This window comes from Terrapene carolina, unplaced genomic scaffold (assembly GCF_002925995.2).
Source record: "Terrapene carolina triunguis isolate 2854851 unplaced genomic scaffold, T_m_triunguis-2.0 Scaffold89, whole genome shotgun sequence".
Lineage (NCBI taxonomy): Eukaryota > Metazoa > Chordata > Testudines > Emydidae > Terrapene > Terrapene triunguis.
Genome location: NW_020664440.1, coordinates 27,458,317 through 27,474,299, shown reverse-complemented (window position 1 = coordinate 27,474,299; position 15,983 = coordinate 27,458,317). Strand labels below are relative to the sequence as shown.

General features: G+C 40.1%; 1 protein-coding gene across 1 annotated transcript in view; it reads right to left on the bottom strand.

Annotated features, from left to right (window-relative positions):
* SUSD3 (sushi domain containing 3) overlaps positions 1-15,983 on the bottom strand; it is a 49,286-nt gene that overhangs the window by 25,752 nt on the left and 7,551 nt on the right. The gene's annotated exons all lie outside the window — the stretch shown is intronic.

Here is a 15,983-nt window from a genome sequence, read left to right as displayed (position 1 = left end):
CAATTTTGTTTTATTTGCATGTCAAGAAAGATCTTAGTACCTCAGAGTTTAATGCTAGAGTCGATTATCTCTGCTTTTTAAAAACATTTCTCTTTAACTCTGTCCTCTGTAGTAACCTCTCCCTTCCCCCTCACTTTTCTCCTTGTACTAAAATCTTTAGTTCATATTGTTCTCTCTGGAATAACTGAGTGGTAGGTGCTTTGGCAGTTATCTCTATATACTGATTGTTACTGCCATGAAATGCTTCATTTAGCATTTACTGTCCTACTAGTTTTTTAATACAATTTAATTGCTCTGTCATTAAGAAAATATACACCATTCTGATACAGCTAAAAGACAACAAAATGGAGTGATTTTTCTAGTCTCATATGTTTGGACTAACATAACCCTGATATCATTGTGTGCATCCTTTCATTCATGTTTAGTAAACACCAGTGTTTCTATTTTTCAGCATTTTAACATCTGAGACTCTGATCCTTCCATTGATTCTCCCAAAGACTTCAGTGGGCATCCATACACACTCAGCGGCAGCTGCACCACCGGTTGCAACACTGGGGTTTTAACTATTATAATAAAAATAATAAAGGAGGTGGGGAGTTGCTCTTGAACTGTTTATAAGAGAGCAGAGGTTTACAATTACCAAGAACTTTCTTCTTCTTATAACTATTTAGGAACTTTTAACAGGTTTACATGTTCATATCAAATCTGTATATATATATGTATATATATATATATACACACACACACACACACACAGAGCAAAATCCTGGTCTTATGAAACTGGTCAATGAGAGTTTCGCCATTGATTTCAAGGGGACCAGGACAGGGCCCTTCTTGGGACCTGATTCTTTTTTTGGCTTACTTTGAAGCCTTTTCTTAAGGTCCAGCATTCAGCAACGGACTAAGATGTAATTAAATAGCAGGTGCCAAAGCTTGAATTCTATGGGAATGGCACACACATGCATCCTATGAAGAACTTGGCCCTGTGTTTAATTAATGTTAAGCTTCTGATATAAATACAAAAGACAGGTTGTTTAATGTTAGATATAACTACCTGCCCTCAATTTATGCCCTTAAAAAACAAACAAACTAACAAAAGCCACAGTGACAATTACTGTTCCAATCTATTATGCAAATATGTATTAAGGACTTGATTTTAAAAACATGACACTTGAAACCTGTGCATGGTTCTTTCTGTTTGCTGTGTTAGCTCTTTCAAACTTGTACCTTGTTGCAATAATTAGTATCAATAAGAGCAAATATTTCCTAGCGAGATTTCCCCTTGATTCCCCCTTCCTCTGCCCCAAATACCTGATCATTAGTGCCTGCCTGATGTGTGAATTGTGCACCCTCTCTTTTTATTTAAAGGGACTACTGTGATTTTTTGAAAATGGGTTCAGAGTCTTCTCCTGAAAAGCAGTTGTCACACCTGCAAAATATAAATATCTGCTTCAGATAGTTTGGAGTTTCATGCTTTCATTTTTTAAAACGCCAGAACATAGAGTATGTACTGCCAATAAAGTGATCGGAGTTGACGTCAGTTGACACTGATAACAGTGGAAAGTGCACAGTGTAACTTTGAGCAAAATTTGGTACATAGTATCTCTCTCAAGCAGTATAAACTAGTCTTCATTAGAATCCCTTAGTACACTTGTCTATTGGCCTGAAAGCTCTAGCATCTTCATCCAATAACCATTCTCCAAAGAACAGATAATTTGCCATTTGATTCTCTCCCTCAAGATACATTTAAAATAATCTGTTGACCTTCTTTGAAACATTAATACTCCAGTATCTAGTTAAATTACTCCTTGCTCTTTCTGTCCAATGCTTAATTTGTAATGAAAGAGGTGCCGGAGCTCAAGCAATTTTTTTACATTCATAACTGATGCAGCAAGCCCTGGGGTGCCGGGGCTAGGCACTGCCAAGCGTAGAGGCACCAGGGCCCAGCCCTGGCACAAATTAAGCACTGATTCCTGTCCCATAATGATATATGTAGAACAGTGGTCGCTCTCGGCCAAACCTGCAGATGCGGCAGGTACACAAACCAGCCCGGCCCGGCCCAGCCCGGCCCGCCAGAGGCTTTCCCTGCACAAGTGGCGGAACAAGTTTGGGAACCACTGATGTAGAGTAATGAAAACTTCTGAGCTCCAATTATCTTGCTGGCATTCCTTCTTGAGCTGTGTATTTTCAAACATTCCCTTCACTTGAGCCTTTAAAAGTGTCTAAGTCTTTCTCATCATCTGATGTGCCACTAAGCCGTGTGTATTTCCCTGGTGTGCCCCTGGGTCATAGTAGCATTATGCCATCTCCTTAGGGAGTATTCCTGGACAGAGTGTACTTGTGAAAATAGCTTCTTTGGACAGTGGCTAGTAAAGGGCAAAGCTTAAAAGGTTCAGTGGTTGAGTTTAAACAATCATCCTAAAGTTCAGAGCTAATCTGAAACTTAAACTATTCAAATCTCTGTGATCTGAAAACTGGGCTAGAAATCTTGTCAGATCAGCTCTTGGACGAAACATGTCTTTATTTTGCCCAGGCACACTCTCGTGTGGGATTTCAGAAGGCTGAATTCAGGAAATGCAGAGCAGGGCTAGGGTTTTGTTTTGTTGTTTCTTTTAGGGGGGGGGTTCAGAGCATTATCCAAATGCACAGAAGGGTCTGGGTTTGTTCCAATTTGAATTTGGGGATAACTTTCAGGTCAGTTCTTCTTTTATCTAGAGATGGGCCAAAAGCAAAACCCTGGATCAGAGCATCCTTGAATGGTGAGGGATGTCCAGGTCCAAAGCAGAGCTTTGTGGCTCAGACTCATCTCCAATTTTTTCTGAACTATTCCACTCATCCTTATTTTCTCCTCCTCTCCTACGTGTTTTTTCTCTCTTATGTGGATCTAATACCTGCTGATATTAACGACATGTAATCTTTTTACAGCCATTTCTTGCAGTGACTTTCCTGCCATTTTAACCTTACTCTTCTGTTTCTAGAAAGATGATCATTGCTGTAAGTTTCCTGCCCTTCTATTTAGATAAGCAGATGTTCGATAGCTTTATCCTTTGTATACTCCTCAGGCATGTTCATCTGACTAGATCCATTATAATTAGGAAGTTAGTTTTACATGTAGAATATTTGCTGCTAAAGTGCCTCCTGAAGTAAAACATAATTGCTGGATAAACATCTGTGATAGCAAAATTGCGTCTGGACCTAAAATTTCTGGACATGTGAGTGTCCAGATCTAGGGTTTTGGTATGTGTTTATATCTAGAAAATATGAGCTAAAACAAAACAAACATTGTTCACGCTCCTTTCATGTCTTTGCATCTTTGAGACATGCAGCTCCTTGTCAACTAGGACTCAGTCCTGTGAGGAATTTGAGACTAATTTGTGGTCTGTATCATTTGTAAGCAGGTCATTGTGGGTACTCAAAATTCATGAGGTCTTGGTTAGATTTGACTGGTCACAAGGTATTATTGCTACTCCTTTAGCTGGTGAGTGCAACTTTTAGAATCTGGTTACCATTACAAATATGAGTTCAAAATTCACTATTTACATTTTCAAATATTAGTTTACTACAAATATTTGCGGTGAAGCAAGCAGAGTGGACACAAGTTCTTTTTAAAAATTCAAATGCAGTTTTGTTTGTTTGATTTAGTAAGGGGGATTAACCAAACTGCTTGACTAATCTTGCATAACACCTGCCTACACTGTGTATGGTTCTAGCATATGGTATCAGCTCTCATCTTTCAAAAATAGTAGCAATAACACTCAATTTTAGAAGCAGCCTCAAGCCACAAAATTTAGATCCAGGTTTGAATTTTGAATGCCCTAACATTCACAACATTTGGAATTTTGTGTCAGCTCTTTGCAGAGCGAGAGGTCACTTACAAACATTAATTTCTCAGTTTGCATTCACATTTAGAGCAATCGCAGGGTGTTCAGATCTTGCATTTTGGTTTAGGTATGGGGTCATTAAACTTGTTCAACAGTACAAAAGAATGGCATTATCCACAATAAATAAACAGATCACTTCACATGATCAACAGATTAACATCCCAGAATGAAAGCTATTTAAATGTGGCATAATCTGTAAACTTTAATTTACTCAAACCAGGGTTTTTTCAGAAGTAGACAAGTATATAATTTCCAGACATTGAAAAATAAATATGAAATGGTTAAAAGAAAAAAATCTAAGATAAAATAATACAAACATTTCCTCCCATGGCCAGGTAAGATTATCTGCATAGCAGTATCAATTTGTCAGAAACAGTTACCAAGCACACTTTGGATTTATATTTTGCTGATAAGAGAACAAACATGAAATGGCACTCTGAGAACATTTGCCTAGAAAACATTTCTTGGGCACCTTCTTCCTGTATTATACAGAAAAACAGAAGAAACAGCAGACAAAAAGCTGTTGGCAAAGGCACAAGTTGATCACTGCTCGCCAGTGATTCAGAAGTAGGAAGACCCTTGGCTTTCTCTCATTATCCCCATTACTCACGTAAACCTAGCTGTGCCATTTCTTATTGCTTGGCTTTTCATGAAACTAAAACATAGTGCAATAGCCAGATGCCAGTAAGAACTAGAACCCCTGGCTCGCTAAACCATTATGTCAGTAAATAGGCTGATCCTATTCCTGCAGGCAAACGTTTCACCAAAATGCGTTCTGAAAATGTATGTCCCTAAGTCACAAACACCTATTGACCCACCACGAGGACCTCACATAAGAAGAGAGCTGTGATATCCCCCATGTAGGCAGCACTCATGACAATATTTTCACTTTACATCATGATAGCAGCCAAAGACCCCCCATGAGGGTTGGGGTCCAAATTGCATTGGGCACTGCACCCATACATGGGAACTCGGTCCCGGCTCTCAAGAGCTTACGTTCTAATTCAGGCACTTATACAGCTTTTCAGGAAATCAATGTTAAATGTGACAAAGCTACAAAGCTATCAAATTAACAGGAAAGTTCGGCCATTCAGGACTTGCACCAGTGGAGAGCACTCTAAGAGCTTCTGAGCTGTGCTATAGCCATCTAGAAGCGTGTTGCCTGTCAAGTCTTGTTATTGCTTAATTATATAATAATGACTTGCTCCAACAATTTCTAATAAAAGCACGTCAGCAATCTCGACAGCTGAATGGCCTGGCATTTCTTGTCTATTATACGGTTTTGTACGTGTCATGTTTAAAACTAAGTACCTGAAAAGCAATAAAAAAAAGTAGCGGTGCATTCAATAGAGTGAGCAAGGGTTGATAATGGCTCAAAGCCAACAATACTACACAAGTATTTGTGAAATTGTTTCCTTAGCTTATAAATCAGCTTGAGCTCTACATTCAATGACACTAACACGTTCTGATTTTAAGCAAATGCTGGAACATGCACAGGTTTACATGACAGAGAAGCAGAGCAGTCCAGGGAATGGGGCACTGAAAGGATAGTCAGGACACCTGGGTTCCATGTTTGGCCTTGACACTGACCAGCTGTGTGACTTTAGGCAAGTCACTTCATCTCTCAGTGACTCCATTTCTATCACCCTTTGTCTTGTCTATATTAGCCCTGATCCTGCAACATGTAAGTTGCAGATTCTATAGGACAGGCTCCCCAGTCAGACTACATCTCCCATGGTGCACCATGGCCAGGCCTCTCCTCACTAGGAGGAGAGACTGTGATGCATTATGAGAGATGTTGTCAAACCAGGGAGCCCAGCCTATAGAGGAGAATAGGAGCATGATGCACCTGAACTACAGCTCCCACTAGGCACCATGGCAATATTTCCAAACCAAAATATTTCAGTTTCTGGACTAAATATTTTAGTTTTCAATTTTTCTCTGCAAAAAGCTGCAACTGTTTGCAGGAAAAAAAGTGCATTTTCCAACCAGTACTAGTTGTTAGGCCAATATTGAGCACTCTTGAAAATCCCACCTTTAAAATGTGTCCTATCATTGAAAATAGTTTTTAAATGTAAAAAGAGGAAAGTGCCTTTAAAAATAAAATTAAAAAAGATTACTTGCTTCATTGGTATATCAATGCTCTGAATGTTCTTATAGCTCCAATCTATAGCGTAGCAGGGCCGGGCTTTGGGACCACATAAGAAAGTTTAGAATTAGGTTGTCTTGAGGGTCTTTAGCGCTTTTCTACATTCTGCTTTGTAGGTAAAAATGCATTAATTTTGTATCAATACATTGCTTGCCAAATAATTAGCAATAACACAGTGCTTCTGCAACACTCCTCTGTGACGGACACCCAAGTGTCCATGGAGGTGCTTTCATCACAACTAGGAAGCATCTGCCAGTCTTCAAGAAATGATGCTTCCTGTTATCTGTAGACATGTACAATAGTTCTGGGGTTTCCAGAGGTTGTTTTAAGCTAGCTACACCCAATAAAACACACACATCTCTACACTGCTCAGCTGCCTCATGCCCTTTTGTGTCAGGTGTTTTTCTGGTTTGAATTCAGCCAGGATCGAGCGTGTGCAGGAGTCACAATCAGACCTTGAGAGAAAGGAGCAGTGAAGGCTGCACATTAACAGGAGAGAAATTCTGTACTTATAAATGCGCCCCGGGAAAGCAAATAAAGCACACGGTCGAAATGGGAGGTTGTGTACAAACAGTTGCATCCATTGTCTGCATTAAAAACAAGGCTTTTTTAAATCTTGACATATCACCTTATCCTTAGGAAAGATAGTTAAGTCACTCCCCATCTACGTTTGGATACAATCTGAGCAATTAACATAACACGAATATTTGGTTTTAGAATGCTTCATTTATGATGAAATACAAACTTTCATACTGTGCTTCAGCTGGCAACACTCCCCATTTAGAATAAGTTTCACAGCTATATAAAAGGTTACCTTTGCTTTAGCAAATTGAGAGCACCACCAAATTTAAGTGGAGGCTAAAGTGCTTGCAAGTAGAGATAGGCCTCAACCAAAGCCCCACACCCAAGCACCACCCAATCATAAGAAAGACTGGATCTGGATCCAGATATTACCTTGTTCAGCTGGCCCTTAGCTCAGTGGGCCAAACCAAAACCACAGACCCAAAGACTTCTGAGCCAGGGAAAGTTAGGAGCTGAACTTCATGTGTCTAATCGTTGTGTTTGACTGAGCTCCACTTGATGCAAGACCCATGGGGGGGGGGGGGGGCAAAAGGTGTTGTTACACTATCTTTGTAGTAACCTGATCCTAGGCCTGACCAGGAACTGGTTCTGTCCCCTGTGCAACTTACAGCAGCCTTGGAGGTGCCTTCATTGCACTTGGCTGCCTAGGACCCATTTTATATAGCCACACTCCATACACCAATAGCTGCAAGGGTGTAGTAGTGGAGACAGGTATACTGATTCCGATACCTGGGGACTCCCCCATGCTAGGAAGGAGTCTTTAGCTAGTGAGATAAGCTGACTTCAAAGGCCTTTTTGTGCTGCTAAAGCAGCATAAAGGGCCATAGTAGGGCCAAGGATCTTCTGTTACATCTGAACCATATCTCTATAATAGGCCAAACGAAAACCCTAGATTCCAATAACCCTCATCCAATTAGTTTTTGAATTGTCCAGCACAGTGATTCCTAGTAAAAATTAGGACTAAACACTAAGGACACTTTTCAGAGACAATGCTAAAGGTGCAACAGCAAACCATCGGAATGAGAAGAAAAGATAGGAAGAATAGTAACTGGCTAGAATGGCTCCAACAGTAGCTCTTTAATGACCTGAAAATCTAAAAAGGAATCCTACAAAAAGTGGACAATTCACTAGGGAGGAGTACAAAAGAATATCACAAGCATGCAGGGACAAAATCAGAAAGGCTGAGGCACAAAATGAGTTACACCTCGCAAGGAACACAAAGGCAATAAGAAGAGGTTCTTTAAATACATTAGGAGCAGGAGAAAGATGAAGGAAAGTGTAAGTCCTCTGCTTAGTGGGGAAGGAGAGCTAATAACAGATGACGTCAAGAAGGTTGAGGTGTTTAAGGGCTATTTTTGCTTCAGTCTTCATTAAAAGGTAAACTTTGACCAGAATCTTAAACAATATTAACAAGGGGGGGAGGGGAGGTACACAAGCCAAAATAGGGAAAGGACAGGTTAAAGCATATTTAGATAAGTAAGTTGGTAGGACCTGATTAAATTTACCCTAGGGTACTTGAGGAATTAGCTGAAGCAATCTTGGAACTATTAGTGATTATCTTTGAGAACTTATAGAGGATGGGTGAGATCCCAGAGGACTGGAGAAATGCAAACAAGGTACCTATCTGAGCCCGTTTTCCCTGCCAGCTTGGGACTTCCAGAACCCTGCCTTGTTGAGCCAGACTCCAGAACCCAGACACCCAGCTCCCAATGGGACCCAAACCCCAAATAAATCCATTTTACTCTGTATAAAGCTTATACAGGGTAAACTCATAAATTGTCCGCCCTCTATAACACTGATAGAGAGATATGCACAGCTGTTTGCTCCCCCAGGTATTAATCACTTACTCTGGGTTTACTAATAAACAAAAGTGATTTTATTAAGTATAAAAAGTAGGATTTAAGTGGTTCCAAGTAATAAGAGACAGAACAATATAAGTCACCAAGCAAAATAAAGCAAAAACACGCAATTAAGAAACTGATTACAGGTAATATCTCACCCTCAAAGATGTTCCAATAAGCTTATTTCACAGACTAGACTCCTTCCTAGTCTGGGCCCAATCCTTTGCCCTGGTACAGTCCTTGTTAGTTCCAGCAGCCATCTTAGGTGGTGACTAGGGGTTTTCTCATGACTGCTAGCCCCCTTTGTCCTGTTCCACCCCTTTTTATAGCTTTGGCACAAGGTGGGAATCTTTTGTCTCTCTGGGTCCCCACCCCTCCTTCTAAATGGAAAAGTACCACATTTAAGATGGATTCCAGTATGGATTCCTGTGAGACCCCAGCCTCCATTCTTCCTGGGCTGGCCCACACGTGCACAGCAAGGTTTGTAAGTAAACAGAGCCATTTACAGTTCATTGATTCTGAAGCACCCTTAATGGCTTTCACTTAATATGTTTACATCAGTAATACAAGTTTTTATCTTATTCTTCTAACTCCAGACATAGAAATAATTCATGCAAACAAATAGAATGAACACACTCAGTAGATTATAAGCTTTGTAATGATACCTTACAAGAGAACTTTTTCATAAAGCATATTCCAGTTATATCATATTCACATTCATAAGCATATTTTCATAAAGCATATGAAGTGCAATGTCACAGATTCTATATGCTGCAGTTCTTCCTTTTTGTGCAGCCTGAAGGGTATATTAATCCACAAGAAGTCCAAACTATACATCACGAAAAATGCCAGATGAGTTTGACTGACAATACTGTATATGTGATTCCCCCCCACTTCGAATATGAGGAATATGTAAAATCTGTGTAAGTTGATTCTTCCTCATGTCTTTTATATTACTTTTTTAAAAGTGGATTTGTTCTGGTCACTGTGCAGCACTCCATGATTGATTTCTCCTCCCAGTTTACATCAAAGCCAAGTTATTCTAGTCCATAGATCTCACTTTCAAATCTAATGAAGAGAGCTATACTGAGTGTTTTTTCTAATAAAGAACTAATTGATAAAAAATAATCAAATGAAAAACAAGATTTTTAAAGAGGTCTCTGGTAAAGTAAATGCAAAGTTTTTTCTGCACTTTATTAGTACATTTACCAACATATTAAAACCATAAGGTACAATACCTCAGAAAAGTAAATGTATGAGTTAATTAGCCAGCACAGAAATGCTTCATCAACCTAGAAGCATTCATTTACTTACCTCTTCACTGCTATTTCTCTGTTAAAAAAAATAATCAGCTATGGAATTCACCAGAATTATGCCTGTAAGCAAACCATTCACAAATAAAAATTACTTATGGAAGTGATGTCAACTGTTGTTTTTGCGACTAACTTATTTAGTAAATGGATCAATTATTTCTGTAGTGACTCTGTCTTCCCCTTTTGCTTCTGGGTATCATTTAATCCTGTTATTGATTTCTGATCACTCCATTCCATTATAAAGGAGCTAAGGTAAGAAATAACGTACATGCTCTACTAAATATACAACCTGGGTCTTAGTCTCCAAAATGGAGAGCCTAAACAGGATAAAATCAAGAGTTTTAAAACAGGAGTATTACTGGCTCTCTCGTCAGAATTTTAACAAACTCAATCTATCAAATTCTGTAAAGCACACTCAATGACCAGGCAGGCAGGCATGCCACCTAACAGAATAAAACCAGCACACAATAAATAAATCATTCTGGACAGGTAAGGCCAGTCCTGCAGTCCTTTCTAGGTAATGCAGGATCAAGTGTTAGATGCTACTTTGAAAGCCCAATCAGGATTGATTTTTGTATCACTGACAAGAGCATTATCAACGTTTACAAAAAGGAAAAGCATATATAACTGTTTCTAAAATACCACATGGTGCCAAAGAGGGGCCTGAACCAACTCCCTGGCTCTGAACACCTGTGAACTTTGGAGAGGTTCTGGATCTGGCTTCACTAGCTGGCATCTATCTTTATAAAAGGATGAAACAAAACTACTCATGCAAACAATGAAACTATGGGTCTATATCTGGGCACCACAGAATCTAGTTTGCATCTGAAATTTGCAGCTCAGGTACATCACTCAATACAACTTCCTTTCTCACCAAGGAATAATGAAAATGGAGGAGAGAAAAAAGGGTAATTCCTTCTGCTGGGCCAACTTCCCTTTGTCCTTTTTTTATGGCCCCCTACTTCATCATTTCATCTTTTCCATTGAATAAAGGTACAGAGATCTTAGCGAACAGGCCATAAAAAGGTAACCAAATGTATCAAATTACCCACTGCTCTCTTGATATTCTACATAGCATCCTGTCATCTGCAGCTGATCTTGACACTCGCATCATCCACTCTGACACTAAAGGCATTGTGTCACTTTAACATTGCTTCAGGATCACCCTGTCTCTTCTTAACCAGATTTTGTGAGGCCGGGAAATAGCCTCTCTGGTGGCAATTTCATTTACTAGACAGAAAGCTAGTGAAGTCCCTAGTTTTATACCTAAAATATTTTCAGCTTCCATCATTATTTTTTCCCAGTGCTCATGAATAACATTTAATTCATTAAACACGTGCAGCCAACCATAGGATTTTTGCGGACAGTCCAAAATATGTTAACCAGAAGCCATATTTTCTAATTGAAACAATGACGACCCAAAATGTTAAAATTTTCCCTTATCCATAAGAAAGTTCATGTATTATCTTGGGATAATGTTCAAAACATCTTGGGTCATCATACAAGAGCTGAATGAAAATTGTCACCAGAAGCAGCCGCATCTATAGTACATTTGTGATTGTTTCAGGACAATTAAGATTTTAGTCTCCAGTTTAACATCTTGCTGACGTATAGATCAAATCTCCATAGAGGGGGGAAAAAAAGCTCTTTATAGTGATTCTGTCTTTGGTGACTTTCTCATAAGGCCTATATAAGAGCCTCGGGTATAATAGAACTAAGAGTCTTTTATGAGGTCAAAACCTTTAAATCACATTGCTCGATCTATAAAGGGAGAAGGCTATGAATAGCATAGGCCTGAATATTCCTTTTATTATTTGTTAAGTATCAACTTTTTTCTTGGTGCTTTACCAGCCACAAAAATTAAGGCAGTCCCTGACCCCAAAATGATGACCAAATGAAACAAAAAGGCAAATGCTCAAAATGGAGATGGGAGCTGTTGTTGGAAGACATCAAACAGAAAACTGCATATGCATCACTGATTGGCAAAAAGCTTTCGGGAGCCAGTCCATGCCAGTCCACGTGGCAGAACACAATTGTTAGAGCTAGTCAAAACATTTTTGCAAAACGGTTTTTCATTAAAAAATGCTGCTTTGCTGAAGCCAAAACATTTTGTGGCGGTATATCAATTTTAATGACTCTGTAACAGGAAGGTTTCTGAGGTCCCAGGTGGACTCTGGTTACTAAGAGAGGAGAGACCCCCGCAGACTGAAATTGTGACTGTTCAACTCTGAAAACAGGATGTTTCAAGACAATTCTGTTTTATGGAAATGTTTGAAAGGTTTTGGTTTTGTTCCAATGCGGAATGAACTCAAATTCCAAAACCTCAAAAATTGTTGTGAAGTGGAACTGTTCTTCAGCCAGCTCTAATAACAATGCAGTATCAGCAATGAGCCAAGACCAGTTCGCAGTGAAAGCTGTCAGGCTTTGCTTTTCACTACAAAGCTACTTAAACCCTCTAAAGGGGCACCACAAAATGTTTGTGGGCGGGGGTGGGGGAGGTGTTGGAAAAGACGAGGAGGTTTGGGCTTGTCAAGGCTGTATCCCCACTTTGAACTTTAGGGTACAAATGTAGGGGCCTGCATGAGGACTCCTAAGCTTAACTACCAGCTTAGCTCTGGTCCACTGCCACCATCTTAAGAATTCCCTCCCTGGGAAGCCTTGAGAAACCTTTCACCAATTCCCTGGTGAACACAGATCCAAACCCCCTTGGATCTTAAAACAAGGAGAAATCAATCTGGTTCTTAAAAAAGAAGGCTTTTAATTAAAGAAAAAGGTAAAAATCATCTCTGTAAAATCAGTATGGAAAATAGCTTTACAGGGTAATCAAACTTGAAGAGCTCAGAGGACCCCCCTCTGTCTTAGGTTCAAAGTACAGCAAACAAAGATAAACACTCTAGTAAAAGGTACATTACAAGTTGAGAAAACAAAGTAAATCTAAGACGCCTTGCCTGGCTTTTTACTTACAAGTTTGAAATAGGAGAGACTTGTTTAGAAAGATGGGGAGAACCTGGATTGATGTCTGGTCCCTCTCAGTCCCAAGAGCGAACCACCCCTTAAAACAAAGAGCACAAACAAAAGCCTTCCCCCCCCCAAGATTTGAAAGTATCTTGTCCCCTTATTGGTCCTTCGGGTCAGGTGTCAGCCAGGTTACCCGAGCTTCTTAACCCTTTACAGGTAAAAGGATTTGGAGTCTCTGGCCAGGAGGGATTCCATAGCACAGTACACAGGAGAGCTGCCACCCTTCCCTTTATAGTTATGACAGGGCATTTTTGCAAAACAGGTAAAAATGAGATCTCCTTCCCTGTTCCCCATCCTTGGACCCAGTGGTAAGAATTTTTCACATAGCTCTGATAGTGAAGATTTATTAACACTTACTTGATCACCAGGCCAATTTACAGAACAGGCTGGCAATGGAGATGGTAGCAGGAATGTGCTGCAGATAGTTCATGTATTAATATATATTAGAACCTATAACACAGAGGCAGATTTTTATTTTGTTTTACTTATGTGAATTGTCACCCGCATTACAGCAGCTTTATAAATTCTATGAAATTCTGTAAAATTGGCAAACCTTTCCAGTTTCATTATGAACATTTTGCAAAGACAAAACTATAAATTTTACCCATATTTAGCTATCCCTCTAAATGCCTCAGTAAATTAATCTTTGATCAGTTTTATTGCCTCTGAAAACAAACCAGCAACATAATCTGAAAGTCCCCCCCCTTTTCTTTTAATAGTTAAAAAATGTAAACAATGTACTAATAAAAATCATTTGTTTCTATCAGTGGTTAAACATTACAGTTTGTCCAAAGAAGGTCAGAAAAGATGTAGTTTTCTATTTTTGCTTCAAGTAGAGATTGCCTTCATAAATTACCCAGGGTTGCAAACCCAGCATGGCTTACTGAGATAAACTGCTAAATATGCACAGGTGGGTTGGTCCAGCAGATATCTGATCAGAAAATGCTTTTTTGAAAAAGCTGTTATATTCATCAGTCTTCCTTATATTGCACTACATCATGCTGTGTTAGCCCAAAACACAATAATGCAGCCCCATAAACTAGACCTGGCCTGTACAAAGTGTCTGGTTGAAAGAAGAAAAGGGTTTAATTATAAACCAAACACAATATTATCCATAATACTCTTGTGTATATTACACAGACACACACATATATAATTGATGTGCCCTGCTAAGCCTTTAGGGATAAAGCAGTGGGAGCGATGAGCTGATCAGGTCTGAGGGACTGAGGATTTAAGGTATGCAGTAGCCCTGGGGGAGAGGCGGAAAAACAGAAAACAGTTATCTGAGCACACATGATGGAGAAATGAATAAAAAATATATTACTAGAACAATATCAGGTTGTTTGCCATTTTTCATTGGTTTCAATGGTTCATTTAATTTGCAATATAAGCGGTGGGATTCAAATGCTGCCTGCCTGATGAGGAAGAAAAGAGGGCCTGATCCTAAACCCAGAACAGACTATTATTCACTGGGATTCTTTGTAGTAAATATATATCAGAGCAGGCAAGTGAATCTTTCCCGTTACCTTTATAAAGGGAATGGAGATCCCAACTAGCACAGAGCCAGCGTAGCTGCCTCCGAGACCTCACTCCCAGCAGCTCAATTGCAGGATCCTGTTGGGGGCGGGGAAGGGGAGTCCCCAGTTGATGACCCCTTCCTTACAACTGAACTGAGCACAGTAGAGAACCTGGCTTCAGAGCTTTAATCTGCATTTGACGTATTAGGAGTCAGACCCTCAGCTGGTCTAAACCAGTGTAGCCGGATTGGACTAAAAGAAAACTGGATAAATTCATGGAGGTTAAGTCCATTAATGGCTATTAGCCAGGATAGATAAGGAATGGTGTCCCTAGCCTCTGTTTGTCAGAGGGTGGAGATGGATGGCAGGAGAGAGATCACTGGATCATTACCTGTTAGGTTCACTCCCTCTTGGGCACCTGGCATTGGCCACTGTTGGAAGCCAGGATACTGGGCTAGATGGACCTTTGGTCTGACCCAGTACAGCTGTTCTTATGTTCTTATGACTTCAATGAAGCGACACCAGTATACATGAGCTGGGGATTTGGCCCTATAGAGAGGGGCAAGTCTAGCCTATCTGGTGTGGTTAAATAGAGTGTAGGTGTGTAAAATACCTATAGACAGGAATTAACACACCACATCAAACCAGATGTCTATTCTGCTTCTGACATTGGCCTTTCCCTTTTACCTCAGGATTGCCAGTCTTTTGCTCACAAAGCAGAAAGTTCCCTGCCAAGTGGGCCCTAGAAGGAAAATTCTGCAGCCCACATTCTCTCCTGGGTCAAAAACTGACTAGTGGAGCGGAGTAGGAAAAGACATCAGGGAACTGGCTACAGCTCCTGAATTCTCAAACTGCCCCGGCCCCAGCATAAGTTAAAACAGCCTGGGGGCTGTGCCAACACACACTAACAGGCTCCGGTCCTCAGCTGAGAATTAACAGAGTCAGTGCTGGCAGGCTATACCCTGCCCCCAACTTGCTCCCTCCCATCCACTATACTGGGAGGAGGGGTAGCTGATGCTTGAGCTGGTTTGACCACTTCATATAGGGTGACCAGATGTCCCGATTTTATAGGGACAGTCCCAATATTTGGGGCTTTTTTTTTATATGGGCTCCTATTACCTCCCCCCCACCACATCCCGATTTTTCACACTTGCTATCTGGTCACCCTAACTTCATACCATCTGATAGCTCCCCTAAACTGGGGTAATTCTCAGCTGTCCAGTTAGAGTCAGGCAAGTCCACTTTAAGCCACTTCAGTAGTGCAAAGAGGCAGGCTCAAGGGGTGAGAATTTTGCCTGTATCTTCTCTCCCGTGCTGGATACTAGCCTGTGCATGGTTTCTTTTGCTTTTGAACAATGAAGGCTGTTCTTTAACTGGTTTTCTGATTTAGACTGCTAGGTGTGTACTAAAGAACTGTGACCTAGCATTCGCAATTGTCAGCAAAAATGTCAGTGAATAATTGATTTTCTGTAGAAACCAGTGTTAGTTAGCAATAACATGTAGTTTGTTATGGTGATAGAAATCACTCATGTATTGAGAACCTAACCAAACAGACTGATTTAACAATCTTCTCTGCAGTCTTATGACTATGTAAATTTTTTCACTGCTGAGGTCAGACTTCAGGATTCCAGATCCTTTTCATGGTGGGTGTGGGTGTATAGATAAATACAGATATGGTGAGA